We start from the raw sequence: 14,099 nt of genomic DNA on the forward strand, positions 1-14,099 counted from the left end.
AATGCTGGAAAACCCACACATTACCTATTTTTATACATCTGCAGTGGTCTCTAGTAGGAATGAATGCCTTGTAAGCCGTGCCCAGGGGAAAAAAAGCTCTGGTGCACCTGTTTCAGTGATATTCAAAATTACCATTAATAGAAAAATAGCTTTTTTATCTGTTAGAAACTGATTATATTTTAACAAAGGTTGTCATTTCCTTTACAAATAAATTCAACACTAAATATGGAAAAAACTCATCAGTGACAAATTGTGGCTAAAGCTGAATCTTTCACAGGCATGAGGGGAAGTGAGGAGAGTACATCATTACAATCCTTCTCATCTTAGATTATGGTGACATCATGTATAGAACTGCTTCAAAAAGCTTCTTCATGAACTCGATGTCATTTATCACTCAGCAATCCGTTTCGTCATTGTCATCATTGTGATCTGTACAATTGACCATCACTCCATTCCCACAGGTTGTTCGATCCGTTTTTTTAAGATGGCGACTTCACGTTTCTTGTTTATATATGTGCTTCTGTAGCTGACAAAAAGAGCTAAAACACGTTGTTTTACAAGTATTATTCTCATGTCATATTGTGTTTTCATGTATTTATATTTTAAAGACTTACTTGTCCGTGAAAAGTTAATCAACTCTGCATCAGCTGAGGTACTTCCTGAAATTTGAAGCAGGTAAGCAGTAGCCTAACGCTATTGGTTAGTTCTGGTTGGGTCTCAGTTTCCTATAGAGCTCTGGGAGTTGACGTCACTTCTCCCGGCATGCAACAGTTCAAATCGAACCGCGCCATCTTGGCAGGCAGAAGCCCGCAGCTGGGCTATTTGTTATTGTCAGAAAACTCAATCAGACAGGAAATATGGTAGATTCATGTTGTACCCCAGGATGCCAGAACAGACGTGGACGAGATAAGGGAAGAGCCATCTACAGGATTCCCCAAGATCCGGAACGCCGCAAACGTTGGATCATCGCAATGAAACGCGCTAGCCTCCAGGCTAAAATGAAGCTGTGGGATCCCTAGAGTAAAGGTTTTCGCTTATGCAGTGACCACTTCACATCAGGTACTTGAACCAACGTTTCCTCAATTGTACATTGTATCTATTGTAAGTGCTTTTATTACAATTCTTAGTGGGCTTCCTGAACTTATTTTGGCGTGGCTTTTTCTGTCTTATTACTCACAGCAACAAGTAAAAATCACGTAAAATGTTGCCTCGTGAGTTCTGCGTGCTGCCGTTTACGTGTCTTATGATCACAGCAATTAACTGGCTAAACTGTATTTCATTTTTAAGCAATGGTTGATCAATTGTCAGATCACACATAAAAAGCACACGACATTTCACACAGACATAACCTTGCAACGGGCTGTTGCTAATGGTAACAAAAATCTCCACTTACCCTCCCAGTGACAACAGTGCTGTCCTTTGCAGGAAGAATCTAGATCTGGATACTGACAACAAACCCTGATTTAATCCATTTGCATCCCTCCAGGTTTTTATATGCTCTTAGCGATGGTCCTGAGTAGGACTAGGGAAAATTAACAAGGAAATTATAAATGTCAGGGTATCTAAAGTCCGGTAAGAGGTCTGCTCCGACAGCTTCTGGTGTTTTAAAAAGTATTCCAGAGTTATGATAAGGGGCGAAGATGTTTAGTCTATTTAATTTCTGAGTATACAAAACTATTTCTTCGGTTTTAAAGTGTGAAGAAAATTTCGACGAAGTAAAATCCAAACCGATCCCGTTCATTTTGGTTACCTTTGTTGCCTGCCAACATGGCGTCTACTCTCTGAGAATCATGTGACATCCGGAGCTCTATTGCAGGAGCTCTGCGGAGCAGGGGGCATGCGTAGCAAAAAAAAAAAAAAAAAAGATGTATTACATTATCACAGTACATGATAAGATAATCACTTTCACCGATTTTTGAAAAGCCATACATAATTTCTAAAAGGGGAAAACTCTGGAAAGCTACTTTAATTTCTATGGTTATTCCCAAAGCTCGCACCTCCTTCGGCCACTCCTCATTCCAGTTTGCTGCTTCCAACGACTGTAATGAGCTGTAAAAATAACTAAAGCTCACTACCTACATTCCATTGTCTACCTTCAATAATTCATTGCAAACAATAGTTTCTGATGAATGATGAATTGTTTTAGGCCTGTTTTGATTGCTTGTACATATAATATATGAGAACTGTCCTTTGTCTTTACATCTGTTTTAATCATATTCTTATCTTTTATGCTTTTATCTGGCCTGTCTTTCTTGGTGTAAAGCTAACTGTGTCTGTTGCTGCAACTTCTTGGCCAGATCAACATTGTAAATGAGAACGAGTTCTCAATCGACATCAATTTAAATAAATAATTAAAATAAAATACATTTACATTTATACCCCACCTAATTTCTGTGCCAAACTGCTCTCCCTTACAGTGTCTCTCGGCTTATTTCCTGAAACTTGCAGAAACCTACTGTTGCATAGCAACTGGTGGCACCTCTTAAGTCTGGTGGCATCTCCATTTAAATTTGCTACAAGGGCGCAGATGTCACCACAGTGTGTCTTTTTAAAGAAAGTTCAGTCAACAAAGCAACTGCTGGTAGCTAAAGTCAGCAGCGTCAGAAGACAACTTGTTTTTTTAACGTAGAGACATAAAAGATTTTAGTCAAATGCATACTTCTATAGGTCTATAATGAAAATGTGCAGGGCTTTGTTGCATAAGAGATTAGGAAAATCAAAGTAAAGCAAAATGTATTGCTAAAATGAAATAGTTATGGTTCAAAACACAATTCAAAACTAGTCTAGCAAAACTAATCTTCCTGAAACAAAACTACATAAATGTTTAGGAACCACTTGTGTATTTGCGGTGTGTGTATTGTTTATTTACATGCTTCACAAATTAGTGGTAAGTCATTAAAAGTCCAAGAAGCATTTGTCCAGCAGATGCTAGCTGTGAATGTAATGACCAGAGTCACTGAACCATTTCACATTGTGGGAACAAGATGGACCCATCATCAAACATCATTCAGTGTCAGTGCACCAGGTAATGCAAATACCAACAATTGGGAAACAATGATAAAGGTGCTCTGTTCCTCTGTTGCACCTCATTTGGACCACAACTCTGTTTAATACGTTAATTGAAACGTTGCTGTAAAGTTACTGTTAATTTGTGAATGTCCACTGTGCTTTCTTTTGTCCAGAATAAAGGTTTAACTCTTGCAGATTAGGGCTGTTTTTCCGTCTCAGCTGAAAGCAGAATCTCAAATATAACCTTTATAGAAAATCTTATAGGACATAAAACTAATTCTTCTTAGAAATACAAATATGACTAAAAATGTTGCACAGGCAAAAATCTAAATTATGTGCAACAGTGACCGGGCTTCATGTTGTCATCATTAAACACACATACAGTATATACATACACACACGGCTTGAATTAGTCCTTTGGTTTTTCACTTTATTATCAGATTCCCTGTTAGTTCCCTGTGGTGTCTTGTGGTTATTATAATTCTTGTACTTCCGTTGTGTTCTTTCAGGCTTCAGCGATGTTTAACTTCAGTAGGTTTTTTTGCTGCCTCACCATCCATTTATTTAATGATTTAACTATTTCTAAAATTCATTTAAATGATGACAGTGCCTGAATTTTGACTCCATCTTTGACTGTAATAATAAGACGTAAAAAAAATCAAAGCAACTTTAGTAAGATCAAAGGTAGAAACATCCAACAAAGACCACTTTTTTGCAGAGCTTGCAGAGTGCCTGTTGGAAGAAGACATTTTTTATATCACACATCTCTATGACAAACAAGTGGAACACAACACAAGTGACCTAATGGCTTATTTACTCATTCCAGAAGTGCAGCAGTGTGTTTTTCATGGCTTTAATCCTGGCAGTGGAGTGGAGTGACATCATATATCACATCAAACAGCAATGTAAAACAGGATTTTCTTCTTTATGGTTTAATGGAGGACCGCATAAACTCGAGTGATTTTGTGATCTTGCGAGTTAAGCGAGGAGGATGGCGAAAGTCTTGAGGGATTTTGTGATGTTGCGAGTCGAGTGATGAGCACAGCGGAGAAGCCACTCTACGGCTGAGACTCTCCTGGTGTGCACTGGAGTGCAGAGATTGTCGCGAGTTAACCTTTCCGCTACTGTTCCACGCCACTGATGCGTCCAGTGTGCAGTATGAGTAGGAGCCATGTTGTGCTACTGTGCTTCATTCAACCACATTGTAGTAATACACCACTTCACAGGCCCTGTAACGGCAACAGTGTTTCAACGATTGGAAAAGTAGTTACTTAGATTACTCAGTTTCCCAAAAAAAAAACCAACACCGTTAGTAATGCTGTTATACTTAAATGGTGTTACTCCCAGCATTGCTTGAAATTAGCCCTGAAGTTAACTGGTAGCCAGTGAAGCTTGAAGAGGAGCGGGGTGATGTGTGTATGTTTGGAAGACTTGGTCAGAAGCAGAGCACAGGCATTGTGAACAACCTGCAAACTGTTCAGGAAGTGAAAAGCGAGTTGCAGTAGTCTAAGTGTGAGGAGAACAATCTCAAGTTAAGAGCGAGACAGAATGGGACTCTGCTTAGCAATGAAGAAAGAGCGAACAAGAGAACTGACATGAGAATCCAGAGTGAGAGCTAGGTCAGAGGTCACACCAAGATTCCTAACAGAGGATTTGGTGTGAGAAGCAAGCTGACGAAGAAAGCCTCTGACCTTGAGAACGAGCTTGTCTGGGATGCAGATGAGGGGTTGGGTAAATGTAACTGACTCTTAATTCTATTATCCGACTGAAAAATGGGTTCAATCTGTTTGCACTTACAACAATAAATACACATTAAATTCTTAATTTTTTTTTCTTGTCAACAAATGTTTTGTGAAAATGTATTTATGGCTTTGTATTGTTTTTAAGTTTGTGGAACATGACAACCATGGTCTTGATTCAGAAAAGGGTAGAATGCCTTCTCCGGGTCAGGGATGAGGTCCTGCCCCAAGTGGAGGACTTCAAGTATCTCAGGGTCTTGTTCATGAGTGAGGGAAAACTGGAGCGCAAGATTGATAGGTGGATTGGTGCTGCATCTGCAGTGATGCAGGTGTTGTACCGGTCTGTCGTGGTGAAGAGAGAGTTTAGACAGAAGGCAAAACTCTCAATTTACTGGTCAATCTACGTTCCTACCCTCACCAATGGTCATGAGCTTTGGGTATCGCGGATACAAGCAGCCAAAATAAGTTTTCTCTGCAGGGTGTCTGGGCTCTCCCTTAGAGATAGGGGAGAAGCTCTGTCATCTGGGAAGGGCTCGGAGTAGACCCGCTGCTCCTCCACATCGAAAGGAGCCAGTTGAGGTGGCTCAGGCATCTGATTAGGATGCCTCCTGGGCACCTCCCTTGTGAGGTTTTCCAGGCACGTCCAACCAGTAGGAGGCCTAAAGGAAGACCCAGGACCCGCTGGAGGGACTATGTCTCTCACCTGGCCAGGAAATGTCTTGGGATTCCCTTGGAAGAGCTGGTCCAAGAGGCAGGGAAGAGGGAAGTCTGGGCCTCTCGCCTTAGGCTGCTGGCCCCGTGACCCGATAAGCGGAAGAAAATAGATGGATGGATGGATGGATGGATGGATGGATGGATGGATGGATGGATGGATGGATGGATGGATGGATGGATGGATGGATTCTCTGACGAACGAGAATGCCTGCCTGGTTCATATGGCGTGATAATCCTGCTGACCATTCTGATTTTAAATCCAGACTTTGAAATATATGGGATTGTCTTGGTCTGATTTATGAGGACAGAGGTGCAGCCAGTTGAATTCAATATGACACCAATCAAAAGGTACATGCACCACTCTGCTCTGCTATGTTTGTGTACTTCAAATTTTTTTTTAATCTGAAGAGATTAGCTGGTTGTGCAGGGAATGTTTGTGAGTGAAAGTTGTTTGTGTGAATTGTGTAGTTTTTGCCGAGATGCTGGATACCACACAATGTAGGACCAAAAAAAAAAACATATTTATTTTATTTTTAATGTGACGTGCAATTGAAGTGCTCTTCTAATATGAGCATTTCCCCATCTATTGTCGGCGAAAGACTTTTTTGTAGCCTGCATGTGAAACTCAGAGATGCTGATCATATTTAAAAAAAACTAACAAGTAAATATGGTTTCTCAGTGAACTTGGTCTTTAAGTAAATAATTGTGTCAAATTTATAGGTCTTTACATTATTTTTTATTTGGTGGACTGTGCTTTGGATAGAGCCATTTACCACAGCTCTGTTTGTTTTAAGCAATGCATTGGTTTGTTCATTTTAAAATGGCAGTAATCCACTGTGTTCTTGGCACAGACAACATTTAGCTCGTCAGTATATTCTGAATTCATCCCTGTTTTTCAAACGAGTTGTTCAAAGACTTATGGGGGAGATTATTGCTTCTAACCTGCTTCTAACCTTTCCATAGAAGTCCACTTTAATCAATCTAGCACTAAGCATCACCGTGAAACCATAACATCAGAATCTCACTGACATGTCTAATTCCACTATATGATTATTTTCTACCAGGTATTTTTTATTTTATATTGTGTAATATTGGAAATATTACACAATAGGCCAAGGCATGCTGCCACAAAGAGGGTCAGATTGGCTGTGTTCAATGCAGGAATAGATTACAGCACCTCCTCTTTGCTGCCCACACTTAGTGTGTTATTGTAAATGGAAAATGTGCACCACCTGCTACAGTAGAGCAAGCCAGCAGTCTGTAAACCAGGCCCAGGCACATTTCTCCTGGCCCTCTGAATGTGTGGGCGAACAAACCTCTTTCCACTTGGTAAGAGCCTGAATGTCGCCCTACAATGTGTGAACTTCATTGCTTCTTGCTACAAGATGTATCTATTCTATGCATTTCTCACTGTCATTTTTCAAAGAGAAGAATATACAAGCATTCCAATGGAAACAAAACCTATTACAGTCATGGGACCTGACATTTTAAAGAGTTAAAGATTGTTTGTTCTTACAGACTGGAATACTACAAATTAAGTACATGAATTAGACCAGCCCTATTTCAGCATTTCCTCTACACACAAAAAAAATAATAATAATAAAAAAAAAAATCAATCAATCAATAAACTGTATTTTTGAACTGGCTCCTGTTTTTAGCAACAGATTGACATTTAAGTTAATTGTTAGAACAAAACATTTATTCTAAACCTTAATATGCCATCCATCCATTTTCGGCTGCTTATCTGGGGTTGGGTCGTGGGGGAGGTAGTCTACGCAGGGAGACCCAGACGTCCCTCTCCCTAGCCACTTGAGCCAGCTCCTCAGTGGAAATCCAAGGTGTTCTCTGGCCAGCCGAAAAACAACGTTCCTCCAGCGTGTCCTGGGTCTTCCTTTAGGTCTTCTCCTGGTTGGACGTGCCCAGAAAACCTCACCAGGGAGGTGTACAGGAGGCATCCTAACTAGATGCCTGAGCCACTTCAATTCGCTCCACTCAATGTGGAGGAGCAGATGATCTACGCCGAGCCCCTCCCTAATCACTGAGCTTCTCAACCTATCTTTAAGGGAGAGCCTAGCCACTCTGTAGAGAAAACTGATTTCGGCCACTTGTATCCACTTATTTCTTTCGGCCACTACCCAAAGCTTGTGACCATCGGTGAGGGTAGGGATGTAGATTGACCAGTAAATTGAGAGCTTTGCCTTCCGGCTCAGCTCTCTCTTCACAACGACAGATCGGTACAACACCCGCATCACTGCAGACGCAGCACCAATCCACCTATTGATCTTGCGCTCGATCTTTCCCTCACTTGTGAACAAGACCCCTAGATACTCACATTCCTCCACTTGAGGCAGGACCTCATCCCTGACTTGGAGATAGCATTCTACCCTTTTCCAACTTAAGACAATGGCCTGGGATTTAGAGGAGCTCATTCTCATCCCAGCTGCTTCACACTCGGCTGTGAACAGTTCCAGTGAGAGCCGGAGTTCCCATTCTGATGATGAAGCCAACAGGACCGCATCATCTGCTAAAGGCAGAGACTCAATCCTCAGGCCACCAAAATGGATCCTCTCAGCACAGGGGTGGACTGGCCTATCCAGCATTCTGGCACTGTCCCGGTGGGCCGCTTAGCCAAGTGGGCTGTTTGCCCAGCTTGGGCCGACACTACTCCACAGTTGGTGATCTGCAGAACATGGTAACCCAAAGCTAACAGAGTTTTTCCAGGCGTTTTTAGCGAGAAAATCGCAGTAGAGCGATGACGTAGGAGTTGTTTTACCGCGTTAGCATGTAGCTAATGATCTCCGCCTATGGAGAATGAGCTGATCTTGAAGGTCAGGGCTCCCGATCGCAGCAGTCTGGCACTGCTTGTAATTTAACAGTCCCAGTCCATACTAGATCCCCCCACCCCCACCGCTCTCCCAATTGGGAGGGCCGATGATTCCTAAAAATGCCAGGGCCGAATTTTGGTCCCAGTCCACCCCTGTCTCAGCACCTTGGCTGTGCCTAGAAATCCCTTCCATAAAGGCTATGAACAGAATTGATGACAAAGGGCAGCCTTAGCGGAGTCCAACTCTCACCGGAAATGAGCCCGCCTTAAAGGAGACATAACATGCTTTTAAGTTATTCCTTTTTACATCTAAATCCTTCAGTTGGGGGTCTAAAAACAGTGGAACTGCAGTTCTTTGGTCTGATTTCCTCATTATTGTTGCTCTACAGACCCTCATCTACCCCTGTTCTGAGGAGAGTCTTGAGAACGAGCCGTTTTTGGGTACTGTCTCTTTAAACTGGAGGAGGAGCTGTAAACTCCGCCCCCCTCCATAGTGCAGCCCTGTACTCTCCTCCCCCAGCCGGACTTTGTAGTTCTATAGAGAAATCATTTTTTAGCATAGCAGATTTAGCATAGCATATTAGCATTTTTAAAACATGTGGGGAGAGTAGTTCATCAAGCTGTTCCAAGGCTGCTAACTCTCTCATGCATTTGTCTGTAGTCACTCACACACACCCGTCACGGCCGACGGAGGGACAAGTGAGCAGGCACGTGCGCGCACACACACACACACACACACATCCGTCACGGCCGACGAGACAAGCGAGCAGGCTCGCGCACGCGCACACACACAAGGAATGCTGCTTGCTTATTTATTTCTATAAAAATGTTTTAAAAAATGATACAGCTCATTAAAACACCATTAAAATATATTTTATTAAGATCTCTATCTATATATATACATACATATAATTATAAATAATTTTATAAGTAGTCTTATTTAATATTGGGTGTCTTAATGGCTGAAAATTGATAAAAAGCAGTTACATTTTAATTTAAAGATTTGAGATTCTAGTCAAAAATAAAGAACATTCCTCCAAATGTTCTTTAATGTGATCATTATAATTCTAATGCTTAGAACTTTGTTTTTATTGTCTGCAATGCATAGCCTATATCTTTATTAAATGTGTTTAGCTGTAAAGTGGTAATTCTCTCTAATGTGTACAGAGAGGTGGACATCAGTGCTGCAGTGAAATTCCCAAGATCAGTCTGCTTTGCTAACAAATATAGTTAAATCTTACCTGCATTCTAAATAAATACCGTTAGGTGGAAACATCAGTAGGCATTGAGTTATTGATACAATCCCTAACAGCCAGAATGGAAGAAGTGCATGCTGGACCATCCTGGATCTGAGCCTGTTCTGTGTATTTACCTACAGGATGCAATAAATGTCTACAAGGCGGAGTTTGGACCATTACATCTAAAAGAAAACATACAATCAGTGATTTTTTTATTGTTTACATTAAAATACAAATTTTCTAAGTATTAACCTCACAGCAAATAGTAGAACTATATAATAAACAGGTTTTAGTAGTTAAACAGGCATTGTGCACACAGGTGCTTTGTGTCCCGGTGCTGTGGTATCTAGGTCTCAGAGTTCCTGTCCTCCTGCCGTCTTCTGTTGTCCTCGGGATACGGATTGATGTTTCCTGATGATGAGGGAGGGGAAGTATGTGGGCTTCAAACTGGTCCTGGATAACAGTGGGAGACCTCCGTTGTCTGAATACTGAGACCAGAGAGTTGGTGAGATGCAGATCTTCTCTACCTCATCTAGAAACGGAGTTGGTTCAGGGAAAACTTTTCCAAAGACCAGTTCCATGATGTCATCGCCATATTCTGCAATGATAGACGATAACTTTAATGACATATTTTGTTTACAAGCAGCTTTAGGAAAGTTGTTTCTTTAGCTATCATGTTTATAGTCACGTTTGTGTTGCTGCAGTGACTTCATATTCTTACAAATGTAATAAAATAGTGACACTAAAATTATACAAATGATTCCTTATGAAAGGAAGCTCTTTAGAGAGCAGTGCAGACAGACTTACTACATGCTGCAGCTGTTTTTGTAGGCCAGCTGCTGCTGAATTTGGGGAAAGTTATTCTGCACACATCCAGATCAGATGGTCGATTACAGAAAATAATGTAATTCAATAATTTCTAAACAGACTAAACAAGTAAAACATCAAATAAATCACTCTGCTGTCATCAGATGGAGTGATTCAGGGGGTGAGGTGTTCTTAATGATGAGGGTGGCTGAGGTGTGTCATCACTCACTTTGGTCTGGTCCAGACCGTCTCTTTACTGGTGGGTCTCCTTCCTCAGTAGGTGACGTGAGCTCCAACATCTGAGCGTTCTGTGTTCCTTAGAGGAGAAGAAAAGTAACATTAGCAAGCTGGCTAAATTATTTTTACTAGCATCTCAAGGACTTGGAGAAGCAGATCTTCACTTACCTAAACATCAGACCAGTTTGTCCCTGCTGAGCTCATCAGGGCGTTAGTCTGACAGCCTGTCAGTGAAACACGGCTCCAGACTTCTGGATGTGGACTCTAAAAAGCAAAGGAGCATTTTTACTGTTGTTTTAATTATTTTACAGCTGATTTGATCAGCTTTCCGATGCTCACGCTCATACAGACGGTGAGCTTTGCTGCGTCTGACTGATGCAGAGTTCGTTTTTATATCTGCAGTGAGACAAAAAACTAACCTCACTTCACTCAGAGATTGTTCTTTAAAACTATTAAATCCACTGTGTTGACGCACTTTAATGACTTTGTCACGCTGCATTTTAGCTGATATGGGACTTTATTTACTGGATGCTAAGATTACATCACACTCACGTAAAATAACACACAGGCTCTCTGCTGCTACAATCAGTGGATGTACAACTGGTGTAAAAGAAGGCGTTGATCAGAAATCACGTTTTATTCCACGAAAATCAGCCAAATCCACATTAATCTGGGTGCTAACTTTACTAGCATACTGTGCTAGCGATAGCAAGCCGGATGCTAACGCTTTAGTGCTGCTAATGCCCGTAAACCTAAAGTAAAGTTTGTCGACATTTTAGAGTGATATGAAGCTTACCGCTCTGCTGCTGTGTCCCGGTGCTGTCACATTCAGATGGAAATGACTCCTTTTAGATAGATGAAGCCCTCTGTACTTACTAGCCAGGAGACACGAACGAACCACGCGCGCGCGCGCGCGCTCACACACACACACACACACACACACACACACACACACACACACACACACACACACACACACACACACACACACACACACACACACTATTTTTTCTTCTGTTTTTTTTTTAGCAGTAGTGTCATCAGCTCCTGGGTTTAAATACTGCCATACCACCCTTCCTTAAAACGAGGAACAGTTTTGAGCTGTGTGTGGCTAAAATAACCAGACATTCTGCATTTTTCCAATAGGACTACAAAAAATCTTAGCGAGATGAAAAAATGGCGGATTGGCTCTGTGTTTAGCCAGGGCCATTACCATATTTGGTAGTTATCCTGACGAAATAAATTACTGATTTAATAGATAATTTGAAAAACTGAACGGGTGGACAAATATGCCCAAAACTTAATTATTAAATATCTAAATAGCAACTCCAGTGAATAATATAAGCCTTTTTGCTCACTTAGACACTTAAAATGTGAAACACACTGTGTTAATGGATAAAAAAGTGGGTTTTTCATGTTATGTCTCCTTTAATGCCGGCAATGCAGAGCAAGCTCTGAAACTAGTCACAGAGGGACCTAACAGCTCATATAAGAGGTTCTGGTACCCCTTACTCTTAAAGTAGTTTTAAACTTCTGGTGTTTGTTTTTATTTTCTTTCATGGAGGCGCCTTTCTTTACTTAGCAGCGCTCCTGAAACAATATGTCCCATCACACTCTCTGCGCTCCTCTGATCAGGGCCTGCTAGTTGTCCCTCGTACTAGGTGTCGGATTCGTGGAGACTGGGCTTTTTCGTTTCTAGCGCCGTTACTCTGGAACCAGCTCCCACAGTCAATTAGGCAGTCTACTTCTTTTCCGGTCTTTAAGAATCGCCTGAAAACCCATTTTTTTGTTTAGCATTTCCTGTACATGCGTGAAGTTGGCATACTTTTATGTAGTTTTGCTTTTAATTCTGTTTCATGTTCAATGTTTTAATTTCTTTTATCATGATTGTATTTTGTTCTTCAGCACCTTGGCTTCCCATAATGGGCGATGAAGGCGCCATATAAATTTTCTTGATTGATTGGTTAAATTACCCTCTAAAGCACCTCCCAAGGGACGCAGTTGAACACCATCTCCAAATCCACAAAATACATATAGATTGGTTGGGTGAACTCCCACGCACCCTCTAGGACCCCCCTAAGGGTATAGAGCATTGCTTCTCCTTAATCTGGGGTTCCCCAATCTGTCGGACACCCCTCACCACAACCCCTGAACAGACTTTTCCAGTGAGGCTGAGGAGTGTGATTCCCCTGTAGTTGGAACACATCATGCAGTCCCCCTTTTTAAATAGGGGGACCAGCAACCCAGTTTGCCAATACTGCAGAGCCGCATCAGCCGACACAATCCTACAACTTCCAAAGCCTTAAAAAAATCTGGGCGGATCTCATCCACCCATGAAGCCTTTTGACCAACTCAGTGACCTTGGCACCAGAGATTGATGAGTCCAACCAAAAAGTCCTCAGACTCTGCCTCCTCACTGGGGTGGGATTGAGGAGGTCTTTGAAGTACTCTGCCCACCGATCCACAACATCCCAAGCAGAGGTCAGCAGCGCACTATAAACAGTGTTGGTAGTGCACTGCTTTCCCCTCCTGAGGTGCTGGATGGTGGACCAGAATCGCCTCGAAGCTGTACGGGCCTTAATATGTTAGAATTATTTCTTTTTTTGTGTGAAGAATGCAAGCTATATGCCCTGAGATGGATTGGCTCTCTGTCCAGGGTGTACCCCGCCTTACTGCCCACTGACCGCTGGAGATAGCGCCCCCCCCCCCCCCCCCCCCCCGACCATACATGGACAAGCGGGTTCAGAAAATGGATGGATAGATGGAAATGCAAGCTAGATTGTTCATCTTCAAAGACTACTATTCTTCAAATAAGTTTGCGTGAACTAGAAGTTGATATTGTTGCATCACCAAAAAAAAAAGAAAAAAAAAACATTGCATAATCTTTTAATATGAGGCACACTCAAACATTTTCTTCTTTTTCAATCCTATGTTGTACACATTCGAAATTTTAGTTTTTCAGCATAACAGGTTTTGTGTTCGTGGAAAGCCTGGAATTAAATGTTTCTTGAAGCAAGACCGTAGTTCTAACAAAAGGCAGTAGAACTGTGAATTGCAGTATTCAATATGGGATTTTTAGAAAAGCATGAATAAACAATCTCAACCTTCGAGATGGAACTTGGCTTAACAATGTTCCTCAAATGAAAAAAGTATGATTGAACAACGATATTTACACAAGGGTGAAGTGACTGATTGCAATCAAATGTCAGCAATCTGTCATTGAACCAGAACAACAGAAACTTGTGGAGCACCATAAAAGGTTATTCCATCCATATTTAAGTGATGTTTTATCAGGTATTGATCTACACTAAGAACTATATACAGCTAACATAAGTCAAAAGCATTTGGTGTCTCTATAAATTGTCCTCTGACCAGGACAATACTCATAACTAACCAGATCAGTAACAAACCAGTAACTAATTTCCAAATTTGAAACTGGAATCAGTTTTTTCCCCAAATAGTCATAGCTGTGCATTAAAATTCTTCCGTCTTTAAACCTGTATAATTGGAGAGCAAATAATTTGTTTATTA

General features: G+C 41.4%; 1 long non-coding RNA gene across 1 annotated transcript; it reads right to left on the reverse strand.

Annotated features, from left to right (window-relative positions):
• Positions 1–9,891: 9,891 nt before the first annotated feature.
• Positions 9,892–11,501, reverse strand: LOC139069643 (uncharacterized). Its single transcript, XR_011520335.1, has 4 exons — positions 11,365–11,501; positions 10,737–10,832; positions 10,561–10,647; positions 9,892–10,122 (listed from the first exon to the last, which is right to left on the reverse strand). It is a non-coding gene; the product is annotated as an uncharacterized lncRNA (long non-coding RNA).
• Between the last annotated feature and the right edge of the window lie 2,598 nt (positions 11,502–14,099).

This window comes from Nothobranchius furzeri, chromosome 4 (genome assembly GCF_043380555.1).
Source record: "Nothobranchius furzeri strain GRZ-AD chromosome 4, NfurGRZ-RIMD1, whole genome shotgun sequence".
NCBI classification, from domain to species: Eukaryota; Metazoa; Chordata; class Actinopteri; order Cyprinodontiformes; family Nothobranchiidae; genus Nothobranchius; species Nothobranchius furzeri.